The sequence below is a fragment of the Pinus tabuliformis genome, chromosome 7 (assembly GCF_031772625.1).
Source record: "Pinus tabuliformis cultivar Carrire ecotype Pingquan chromosome 7, CPIR1, whole genome shotgun sequence".
In the NCBI taxonomy this organism is placed as follows: domain Eukaryota; kingdom Viridiplantae; phylum Streptophyta; class Pinopsida; order Pinales; family Pinaceae; genus Pinus; species Pinus tabuliformis.
In genome coordinates, this window is record NC_142293.1 from 1,403,593,351 (window position 1) to 1,403,606,025 (window position 12,675).

Consider the following 12,675-nt stretch of genomic DNA (forward strand, 5'->3'; position numbering starts at 1 on the left):
ACTGGGACCTGCGTGTACCAGCATTTCGATGGGCCTATAGGGCCATAAGAAAAAATCAGAGCGCGGAAATGACCCCAACACTAATGAGAAGAGATGAAACTAGGAGAGTAGAGAAGAACACCCAGACCATAGCTCCCACAGTTTGGAACGAATGTGAGAACCTAGGTAAAGGAATTAGGCAGTTACAAGAAGCCATTCAGTGAGGGAGCTTGAAACTTTGCAAATTCGACGAAGATTGGGCATGGCTGAGGAAGAAAAGCATGAGATTGGATGAAGAAATCAGCAAGCTGGAAACCAAAGTCATGCAAGCAGGCTGCACCAAGAAACTAAGCATGATGGGATGAGGTCTATCTAGCCCTACTACTACATTAGAAGAAGTCATGACCCTGCTACCATGGATGCGACAAAACCTTACTAAATAGGGGAGCGTACCATACAAAGAAGAACGTGATGGACTAATGGACGTAAGGGTAGTTGAGGGGTGCTTGCAGCCTGGGCTAGTAGGAAAATTGAAGCCTCGCACCATGGGTGTGACCACCTAACCATCTGTAGGAAGCAAAGTCTTAGCGCTCCAAGCAGTTGAAAGAGAGAGTGGGACTACAAACAAGTCTGTAGGAGAGTTGCGCAGGAAGGAGGTTACACACAGGGTCAGTATGTCACAGGGGTCGTGTTATAGACATTTTCGGGAACTGCAACCCCAAGCATAAAATGTCCATAAACCAAGGGCTCATAAGTCCCTAAAAGTGTTGTTCTAACCCCTAAAGGAGCAAGGTCAACTGATTACAGCTTCTCCCAAAAGTTTTCCATGAAAACTACTCAGCATTAGTCAGAACAGGATCATTTCAGCTGCTCCATAGGCAAAGTGTGTTGTATCTCACCTAAACACACTGTGTGGGTGCGTTGTATTTCAAAAATCCCTTCTATGGGGTGTGATGGGCGAGAAATGACAAATGGCAGTGTCATTCCTCGAGGTGGAGAGGCAATGGAAGCTTCTAGAAACTTCTCCTGTGACACTTGCCTCTCTGAATTCGACCAAGGATGAGTAAGATATCATCAATCTCCAAGTGGAAGCAAGAACTATAAAAGGGAAGACACTAATCAAATCACAAGCTGACTCATCTCCCTTACAGATATCTATATATGGATCCCTCATCCCAAAGATCCAGAGGCTAGAATTTTGCATATTGTAAGGAATTGTTGTTGGTTTCTTGAGACAAACATCAGATTATTGGGTGATATAAGCTTTGTATGAGGTGAAGAGGGGCTTCCTTGCTGAGAGGATGGTGCTGGGTCAGAACAACTGGTTGTAACTCCCCTTGGCTCTTTCTTGTTTATCAATAAAAGCTATTCAAGTTTTCCTCCATACTCTTGTGTCATTTATGTTTGCTGCATTTGTATGGTCAATTTACATCTGATCCTTGATTGTTCATAATTATAGATCCATGTTCTTGTATAGTGCTATGCTACTGTGATCTTACAGGTACTCTGTGAAGCTGGGTGTGCAAGGGAACAAGTAGCGAAAGACTATCAAGAAAGAGAGGAATCGAATCAGGAGATTAGCACAAGACAGAGGTTGGTCTTCTTTGTTCTTCTCTATCTATACTTCATAAAGGAAAAACGAAAGTAGCTTTACTTTGTTTGTTTCTAAGGCAGCTATCAAACCTTAGTGGGATAAGCAGTTCTGAGTAGACACTTTTCCCTGTAACAAAAACAGCCTCTCCTGCTGGGGCGGTAGCTGGCACTCTCAGGCATACTAATGGCTGAACGGGACCAACATCTGCATGAACACATGAGTTTGATTAATTCTTGATAGAATAAAGCACAAGGACATTATAAAAGAAAAACGATAAACAGGGATATGGTCAAAGAATTTACCAATGGCGCCCCACTGTTCGCCAGCCGGCAGTACTAAATCTGGATCACCCCGGAAGTCCATACCGGCATATGGATACTCGGAATAAACAATCTCTTGATGATCAAACCACCCGAAGAAGGTATCAGAAAAGGAAATCTGAGACTGACCAGCATGCCTAGACATATGGTCGACCCATCTCTGCATACGTGGTTCAGTCGGTGAAGGTAAATCGAGTGGAATATACTGCGGCTGCATCAGTGGTATCTTGTCAAAGGCAAAGGCGGTTAAGATAGAACCATAACCAAAGTTCTTCAACCTCCCACTCTTCACGTTGGTCAACTGTTCCTTCATCACAAGAAGTACTGCGTCACACCAGTTGAGCACCTTCGGTTGGAGACATTCCAAGGCATACTGCATATTAGATCGGTTGGCCACATGAAGAGCTGCACCACCAGCCATCCTACCAAAAGTGAACAAAAATACTCCTAAGGGACCTGTCAGTGACATCACAGATGATGATCTTGCCGTCTTTACTCGGCTGAGATCCCTCTCTGCAATACCGGCGAACATAATGTCTCACAAATTCACCTCCCCAGGCTGAACCTGATAAAAAGATGGGGGCACCCCGCCTTGACAAGCCAGTCAAGAAATAGATGTCCACTACAGTCAAGGGGATGGATTTGCCCCTAATCTGGAACACCTGGTTGGTAGGATCCCAAGCATCGAGCAAATACTGCAGTAAGTTGATCTGTTGTCTCATGCGAGAAATGTGGAAAAACTTTAGTAAGCCACAGTTCCGCAGTGCGTTTACTGTGACCGGGTCATGTAAAGCAAGCATGTCATCTTCTTCATGCTCACGTTCTCGCCATGTAATAGTCATCTTGCTCCAAAGATCTCTGAAAACAAACAAGAGAAGAGTTAGATCCTGATTTTGGTAAGAAACAGGCAAAATTTCCATCAAAAACTGTGCATAAAATTCCTTCTTTGCGCCCATCACACCTACAGTAGTGCTCTGGGTGCGTTGCATGTCAGATGGCCAGTAGACAGGCCAACATCCAATGCACCTTTCAATACACAGAGGGTGCACTAAAGGCAGAGCGAGTTTTTCAAACCCCAGAGGCTCAGAAAAACCAGGAATCAAGCTCAGAATGTAAAATGGAAAGCATGAAATGAAAGAGCTCAAGTTTAGCTCCTACCTGGTCCAGACGGCGCCGAGAATCGTCCACAAAATCTCCCGAAATCAGTTGATGAAAATCAAGGGGGAAAAGCACCTCCAAAGCTCCAACAAACCAAAGTTCAAATGAAATGGTAAAATGAGAGGTAAAAGCACTTTTACATTACTTTTTACGTAATTCGAGTAAAGTATTAGTGTTCTAACTCATTATTCAAACATGTATTGTTCATTTCTAACTAGTTTGATGAAGCTATTGAAAATGCAAAACAATCTTTGAAATAACAAAGCTATTTATGGTAAAGTCAAGAAATGACCGTTATATCGAGCAGTTTTAGGACATAGTTCAAGCTCGTTAAAAAATAAACATAAGTCATGAGCACATGTTCCTCCAGAGTTTAAGCTCATTAAAAAATGAACCGATTTTCTGGTAAATAACCATCGTGAATGTAATACTTCAGCCTTTAAATCCTTGGTCATGTTTGCACCATCACCTCCACTTTTACATTGGCCAATCATTCACCTCCATTTGATTGTTTACCCCTTTTTGAGGAACAGCTGCGAAGAGTGATCTCACTAGCCATCCTTGTAACACTGCCGTGATTGGAAAATTTAAAACCTTACCTAGAATCAGCTACTACCCAATTTTATCACTCGTCCCTCAAAAGATGAGTCTCCTTTAAGCTCTTTTCAACTGACTCGTAAAATATGAAAAGATTGCCGAGCCATTGCCCTCTCCAGCTCGTTAAAGGGACCGGAAGTGCTATCCCTCCTCTAAATTTTAATCTTTTTGGACCTGCGGGATTATTACACAAAAAGATCGAGTGCTTGTTTTGTTCAGCTCATTAAAAGTATCGAAAATTCATCCCTTCTGTATTGTTTTATACTTTTTCAGACTTAAGGGATTAGATGACGAAAAAGGAATTTTGGAGTTTCCTTTACGTTCCTTTTCAGACTCTCTAAAATTGAAAAGGACCGAGTTATCTTTGTCGTTAAACTCGTTAAAATTTAATAGCGACAAACTTGTCTATAGACGAGAACGAGTTTCACTATCGCTAGGCTCGTTAAAACATAGTGATGGGTTTGCCCGAAGGGAAAATTATAGAACAAGCATATGTTATCCTCCTCAAGCTTGACAAAAATAAAGAGGTACTGGTCAGCAATGACTGGGGAAAAATTGGGAAGAAAACTTGAAGAAACTTTGTTGGTAGCAAGTCGCTCTTGAACATGACACTTTCACTCCGCATCCAAGTCAGGTTGGGTTGTTTCATTCACCGGTCACATCACCATGGTCCCATCATACCATCCACATTTGGGGTTAATGCTACCAATCCATCACGTCAGTGTCACCGATATGTTCAAGAGAAGTCATTCAGAGAATTCACTTATGTCTCACCCACTACAATACATTTATACTCCATTCTTTCATGACCGCCACCCTGAACCTTATATCACTAGATCGTTTTCACCTCCATTAAAATCATTTGCTCCATTCCGTGTCATTGATGTGGGATTCATTAAGGCCCTCCTGTGATAGATCGCTTCTTGTCGACATCATCTCATTATCCAAGAAGTCGATCTAGGAACACCCCATTCAGTACTTTGAAGCTTGCATGCCTCAATGGCAAGTTTCTCACTTTCGGTGACAGGTTTACATCAATGGCCTTCGACCAAAAGATTTTGCATGGTGTTCGACGCCAAGTCCTTTATTCACACCATGTGAATTGTACTGCAGTACCTTGAGGGTCATTATCATTATCGGTGATTCCTCTCGTGCCTGTTAACAACTTACATCATTGGCTGGTAATCAAGCAATGTCTTTCCATGTTCGACGCCAGAACATCTCTCACATGGATCGACTTGTACTTCAAGTGAAGATCGAACGAGATTGAAGACCCCAGATCTAGTTTCATCCATCCGGGCTGCGATATATATTCAGGGAAATAAAGACATCAAATGTACATCATTGCTGCACAGATAATCATCCAATCAAAGGGATGATGGCTCTACCAGAATCATCAGTCTACACTCAGATGATTGTCTGTCCTATGTACATGAAAATGAATTTATAAAGTTGAGCATGGGAATGCCCGCCTCAGCTAGATCATGAAAATATTATGAAGATAATGTATTGTATTGTATCTTATTACAGGTCTCCTCCCAGCTTGAAAGAACTTTGGATCCTCATAATAAAGCATTTCACCCGACATCAAAAAGATTAACGACCTCATGCTTTAGGGGGCAACTGTTATAGACATTTTTGGGCACTGCAACCCCAAGCATAAAATGTCCATAAACCAAGGGCTCCTAAGTCCCTAGAAGTGTTGTTCTAACCCCTAAAGGAGCAAGGTCAACTGATTATAGCTTCTCCCAGAAGTTCTCCATGAAAAACTGCTCAGAATTAGTCAGAATAGGATCATTTCAGCTGCTCCATAGGCAAAATGCGTTGCATCTCACCTAAACACACTGTGTGGGTGCGTTGCATTTCGAAAATCCCTTCTATGGGGTGCGATGGGCGAGAAATGACAAATGGCAATGTCATTCCGCGAGGTGGAGAGGCAATGGAAGCTTCCAGAAACTTCTCTTGTGACACTTGCCTCTCTAAATTCAACCAAGGATGAGTAAGAGATCATCAATCTCCAAGTGGAAGCAAGAACTATCAGAGGGAAGACACTAATCAAATCACAAGCTAACTCATCTCCCTTATAGATATCTATATATGGTTCCCTCATCCCAGAGATCCAGAGGCTGGAATTTTGCATATTGTAAGGAATTGCTGTTGGTTTCTTGAGACAAACATCATATTGTTGGGTGATCTAAGCTTTGTATGAGGTGAAGAGGGGCTTCCTTGCTAAGAGGATGATGCTGGGTCAGAACAAATGGTTGTAACTTCCCTTGGCTCTTTCTTGTTTATCAATAAAAGCTATTCAAGTTTTCCTCCATACTCTTGTGTCATTTATGTTTTCTGCATTTGTATGGTCAATTTACATCTGATCCTAGATTGTTTATGATTATAGATCCATGTTCTTGTATAGTGCTATGCTACTTTGATCTTACAGGTACTCTGTGAAGCTGGGCATGCAAGGGAACAAGTAGCGAAAGACTATCAAGAAAGAGAGGAATCGAATCAGGAGATTAGCGCAAGATGGAGGTTGGTCTTCTTTGTTCTTCTCTATCTATACTTCATAAAGGAAAAACGAAAGTAGCTTTACTTTGTTTGTTTCTAAGGCAGCTATCACACCTTAGTGGGATAAGCAGTTCTGAGTAGACACTTTTCCATGTAACAGGTCACGGTCACGCATAAGGAGCTACGCTATTGTATGAGTAGGCTGGGAGGTGACCGTTGATGTCACTGTTCATGACAAGAGGTTCAATTTAAGGCAGAAAGGAGCGGGTGGCGGGCAATTAAGACAGGAATTAAGAGCTAGATTCGGGACGATTTGCCACCAAGAAGGTATTAATGACTCAGAAGTGGAGGGAATGGGTGAATTCAAATTCAAATGATACTAGTAAATCCCTTGGTTTAGACTCGAGGCAACACTTGGTTGTTTAAGAATTGAACAAGTACAAAGCATTGAGCACCAAGCACCCTTGCGACCCTTGAGTACGCGGCCGAACAGATCGAGTGTGGACACGATGACGACTATGAGAACCAAAGTGCGATTAGCGGAAGTTACCCCAGAGCCCCGTATGATCCAGGAGGAGACTGGAGAGGTAGCAGCTGCACCAGAGGTTCCAAAGTCCCCATGCATGCCGTGACCACAGAAAAGCAAGCAGACAATGGGGCCAGTCTAGGTATCACCATGGAACCCGCAGTTTAGTAAATTGTCAATGGCAGAGAAGGGCAAAGTCGTCAACCTTGAAACAGAGGAGGAGGAATATTTGCAAGCTTTAATTGCCCAAATTGAGACATAAGACAACGAGGCAGAGAATGTCTCCCAAGTGCCCTCGGTGATAAATTTACCCCCCTACATCCCCCTGTGGAAGGGGAAAGCCAAGATACTGATGCACCTGGAGGCCACAAAGAGTGCACTCCAGACCCCGCTCCTTCCTGATGAAATAAGGTTTGAATGTCTGCCATTGGGATGGGTACCTAATATGAAGTTCGAATATTGGGACCTTGCAGACAATGAGAAGTTCCCACAGTTGGCTGTGGAGAAGTTACTGAAGCAAAAATGGTTATGCGGTGTGGAAAGTGCTAGGTTATTCCATCTGCGATGGATACCCCACTACCACTACATGCCCATCACAATTTTTGTCATTTGGTAGCTGTTGTGCCTAGTACATGATGGGTATCTCTAGCTGGAGGAGTCGATTCCCATCATGACCAATTTAATTCACTAGATTTCTTCACTGCACATCAAAGGAAATGACCCCACAACCATAGTAGGGAAGAGTGACGACTTCACCCTCACAGAAGCTATGAAGGCCAAATATAAGCTGGAGAAGAGGAAGCGCGAGTACGTAATTGCAAGCATCAAGGACCAAGGGGTGCACATAGCCACCCAGCTGCTGGCCAACAATTTAATGAGGAAATGTTGGGCTGACAAAGTGCCAGCATCTGTAATTGCGTTGGCAGAGCAGTGCGTAGAGGGGTCCTAGTTCAATTGGGTGCAGTTTATCTGTGACATGTTTTTGACAAACTATAGAGAGGCCCAGGAGTAGGGAAAGACCTTCCACTATGCATGGTTTCTCTTATCCATCCTGTTGGTTGCAAGAGAGCTGCAGGAAGACAGCTAGTTTCCCATGATTGAGGGTGACCTACCCGAAGCTGCGAGGTACATCTCACTCTGGGAAATGTAAGTCATGATGAGTATTCATGAGATAAAGGTGTTTTGGGTGTTCATAGAGGCGAGAATATGAATATGGATCAACTATAGGCCACGCTTGTCCCTTATAGTATATAATAACTTGCAAAACATGATAGAGTTCAAGGCAGATATGCATAACCTGTATATCTAGGCGCGCAAGGATCCAACCCGAACGTGGGTGAAGTTTCCATTCATTACGATGGATGATGTAATCTTCGATGTGATGGCATCATGGTCTCTAAAGTGGCACGATCTGGACTTGGCAGAACTGGTAAATATCGCAGCATAGTAGTGAAAGAAGGAAACCAAGCTGTGCATCATGCAGCTAGTGGAGAGAAAGCGCCAGGAACAAGAAGTGGCCACGCAGTGGAAAGTGGCCGAGGCAGTGGCAGTATAGATGGAAGTGACCACAACCACACCCACCAAAGAGACTGAGGAAGGCTAGGGAATATCCATGGAGTAGGACATACAAGGGGAGGTTGAGACAGAGGAACGCATGGACCCTGCACCAAAATCGACCCAACTCAAGAGGTCGTGCGTCCATGAGAAGACAACCGCATGGAAAAAGACAAAGGCAACAAAGACCTTCGAGGGAGACCTTATTGACATTGGCAAACCAGTTCACAATGCCATCAAGGATGCTTTTGAAGAATTGATGATGGAGCAGACAACTGTGTTGGGGGTGCTCAGAGCATAGTTGTAGGGATTACAGGTGCGACCCCCAGGAATGATGACACCACACCTTGCGAAGGTGCATCCGAAGCTGAGCAGATGTTGTGTGCCTGCACAACGAACACCTTTGTGTTGCCAGAAGGCACAGTCTTAGCAAGAACCAAGGGGGACATGAGGGGCAGAGGGTTGAATTTGGTAGCCCTCCCTAGGGAAACCCTATACCAGCTACAGGATGTGGTAACTGCTGAGCTTCGCGCCAGGGAGGGCCGTGCCCTCCAAGTCTTGAGGGAACAAAAGTTAAATTTAGAATAGTTTAGCGTGTAGGACGACAAACTGGTCACATAAAACCAGGGATCAAAACAGCCCATGGAGGAGGCTTGTAGCAGCATACTAGAGTTGGCCATGTCGGCCACACTCCCAACAACAGAAAAGATTCACCAACTAGTAGCGGGAGTCTGCAAGGCCTAGGAGGAGGCCACGAAGGTTCAGTTGGAGCTCAACCTATAGATTGCAGAGCTACGACTGAAGGCCCAACCCTCTAAACCCTCGGAAGTCAGGGAATAGTGCCACTGTGCCATTCAATCGGGGTTGGACATGATCAAGAATGCTATACAGGACTGTACGAGATTGTTAGATCAGTCCCTCTTCACGCTCACCTCATTGTAGGAAGATCCAACCATACAACACCTAGAGATAGAAGCATGGCAGTTACAGAAGGCGTATGACAATATCAGGGGGACCGTATAGACAATCGCACTTACTCAGCGACTTGCGAAGATGAAGGAGGCCCATGCTCTAGAGGAACAGGTGGATGCCACACACGAGAAATAAGTCGTGCTTAAAGCACACATCCAGCCTTGGCTCGAGGAAGCATTCATAGTCACCGCCACGATCGAGCGAAAGCTAGCCCAGATGCAGGGTACATATGCGCTAAGGCAAGAAGGTGCCTCTGAAAACGATGCATTGGAGAGTCACACACAACTGATACATCAGACAACGGAAGAATGTGTGGCAGACGTAATTGAAGCGTAGAAGTTGATGGATGGACTCCACACGAAGATCACTGCACCAGCCGAGTGACTCAGGATGAGTCACGATGATTATGTTGGGGGGCCTATTGTGCAGCGGATCTCCCGATAGTAGGTTTTGGGGCCTAAAGCCCAACATTTTGGTCAAATGTGTAATGTAAAGATCCCACAAAATGTGGGTGCAGAGCGTGAGAGTCTAGGGTTCTCTACCCTAAATAATGTAATTTAATATAGAATGAGTCGGCCTACCCATGGTCCGTCAACCATGGGATTGTATAAATAGAGCGAGGCTCTAAGTGTAAAGTCAATTTTTAATCTTAGCATGGACAAGTAATATGGTTTTGGGATAAAGAATTCGCTCTGTCTGTAAGTCTGAATCTGGGGTTGTAGTAGTAGGAAGAGGCTCCGCAGCTAAGTGCGCAGAGGCCTGGTAGAGTCCACAGTTGTGTGTGCAGACCCCTAAAGTTGAGTGCACAGGGTGGAGTTGGGATTGTATCTGAACTAAGGATTAATAAAAGATAAGTTGATTTTGGAATATTCTGTGTCTATGTTTCTATTATATTTATGCATCTCTTTACAGTTTATGATTGCGCGCACTTGTTATGAATGTTGAATGATTGATGAGAAGATTGGGCCCACATAATTAACTTAACATCTATAATAATAACAAAGTAAGGATAAAGGATCTAGACAGTGCCTCTTCACACTCTTTACAGAGCTATGCGAAGGTCAGATGGTTGTGCGGAGCAACAAAAGCGTGCAGGATTAGTTCGTGAACTTCCTAGACTTCATCAAGACATCCATAGGGTACGGAAACCTAGTTCCAACACCCTCCCATACTACCTCAGGCGAGACCTTAGTCTGTGCTTTGCAGACTGTTGCCCAAAGGGCTAGTAGTTTCAAGATTTGTTTGGCTAAATCACTTCTGAACCTAGGTTAGGCCCCAATAAGTCAACAGTTTGCATGTTTCACAAATTTCTTCAAATGATAATTGGTATACATCACCTCTACTCATGATATCAAGGAAATCAATCCACTCATACCTAATTGTTCTAAGTAAGAGGATTTTTAGTGTGTCAGATCCTAAATGATTTAATTTTTCCCTCTTAACATTATACATGAACCTCTCTATTAAATACTCAAGGCCCTGATCTTATTTTCGAGTCATTGTAAATATTTCTTCCTTAAGATCGTGGTCTTTATATTTTTCTAGAAATATATTTTTTATATTAGTCCATGATCTTATTGAACTAGTCCCTAAACTCATGAACCATCTAAGAGCTCTATCTTTCAATGTTTCCGAAAACAATCTCAATTTTTGAGTGTTTAATAAGTAACCATAATATCTACAAGCAATTTCAAATTCAAAAAGAAATGTTTCCGGATCCTCTGGCCTCATACAATGGAAGTTGGGAAGCAAAGATGGAGGGATGTTCTCCATATGAACACTACTATCAATATCTTGAATGGGAAATCCAATAGTATCTTTCTCATTGCCATAATCTCCATCCATTTCTTCTACCTTGTCTACAACCTCTTATTCTTCTACCTGCAAAAATGAAGGGTGATGTGGTTCTTAGTACACCACATGATCAAATGGGGGGGTTGGTGGTGAAGAACTTTTTTGAATAAGAATGCTAACACAATGCTAGTCTCTGTTCTTGAAATGAAAGATGCCTAATACAATTTTTTTGTTTTTGCATAAAGTAAAAGAAATGAATCAACTAGGGAAGAAAAAATGTGTACTTTGAAACCTCCCTGGAAACGACACCAAAAAGTGATGAGCCTTAGTATTGTAACAAGAATGTTGCAACTCCAAAGGCTACCAACTTTAATTATCAACCCGAGGCTCGTACAAACTTAAGAGGTATCGGCACTATGTGCAACATACAATGAGTCCTTCTTTTGTTGTCATGATGCAATGGAGTGAATGTAATGAAATCAAATCCCAAACTAATTGCATAAATGGAAATTTTAATTTCAAAAGAAATTAATCCTAGGCAAGAACAACAATTGGTAATTGAAATACTAAGAGAATGAATTCAAATAAATAGGCCTAATCTACTTTCTAAAAGGGCATGTCCTAATTGGTGTTTATTCTTCCTAAACCATTGATTTAGAGCCTAGGGGTCATGATTCAAACCTAAGAGATAAAAACCAAGATTTTTTAGCAAATCTAGGCAAGTATATACATGATAGAAGAGTACTACATGAAGTTACAGGTGCTTCTATAGGAAGTTATAGGTTGCTACAAGAAGTTACAGTATTTGCTAAAGGAGGTTATAATTCATCGAATGACCGGGATGGGACAATTTTTTTAATTGAATAGGATGTCTTACGCCTCCATTCCATTAGGGTAATTTTGAGGTCTAAAATGGGCCTCCTAAGAAAAATCTACAGCCAAAATAAACTTTAAAGGAACCAAGAGGGTTTAAGATTATGATGTCGACCATTGGGGATGATTCACCATTTTTGGAGTAAAAAGGTAAAAAGATTAAAAAATAATTAAATAATAAAACTACTTTTTCAACTCATATTTTAAAATTATCTTGCTAAGGTTTTACTCAAATTTAGAGTGGGAATTCTTGTTCAATGCAAAATTTGGTTCCTTGTCCAAGGAGTACCCATGTTGCATACTTTCCATGGACCCTGCTACATGAAAAAACATGATTGCAATAACGTTTTTCATGTATTTATCATTTTTCATGTAGTAGTGTCCATTGAAATTATGCAACATGAGTACTCTTTGGATGAGGAATCAAAGTTTTCATCCAAAAAGTGTTTCTGCTCGAAATTTGAGTAAACCCATAGGGAGATAAGTTGAAAATATGAGTTGAAAAAATAGGTTTTATGTTTTCCCTATAAAATTTGATGATGTAATCTAATATTATTTTATCATTTCCACTATTATTTTATAATTTCCTTAGGAGGCCCATTTTAGACCTCAAAATTCCCATAATCACTCAGAAATACCCCTATTAACATGTGCTAAAAAAACAGAAAATTAGTAGTCTAAAATCTAGAAATTCGAGAGTTAGTGAGCTAGTCAATCTATAAAATTGCTAACCTAATCAAGTGAAAATGAAATGGGGTAAATTTTGTTATTAAATTGAATTTTTTTATGATCTAATGCAATTG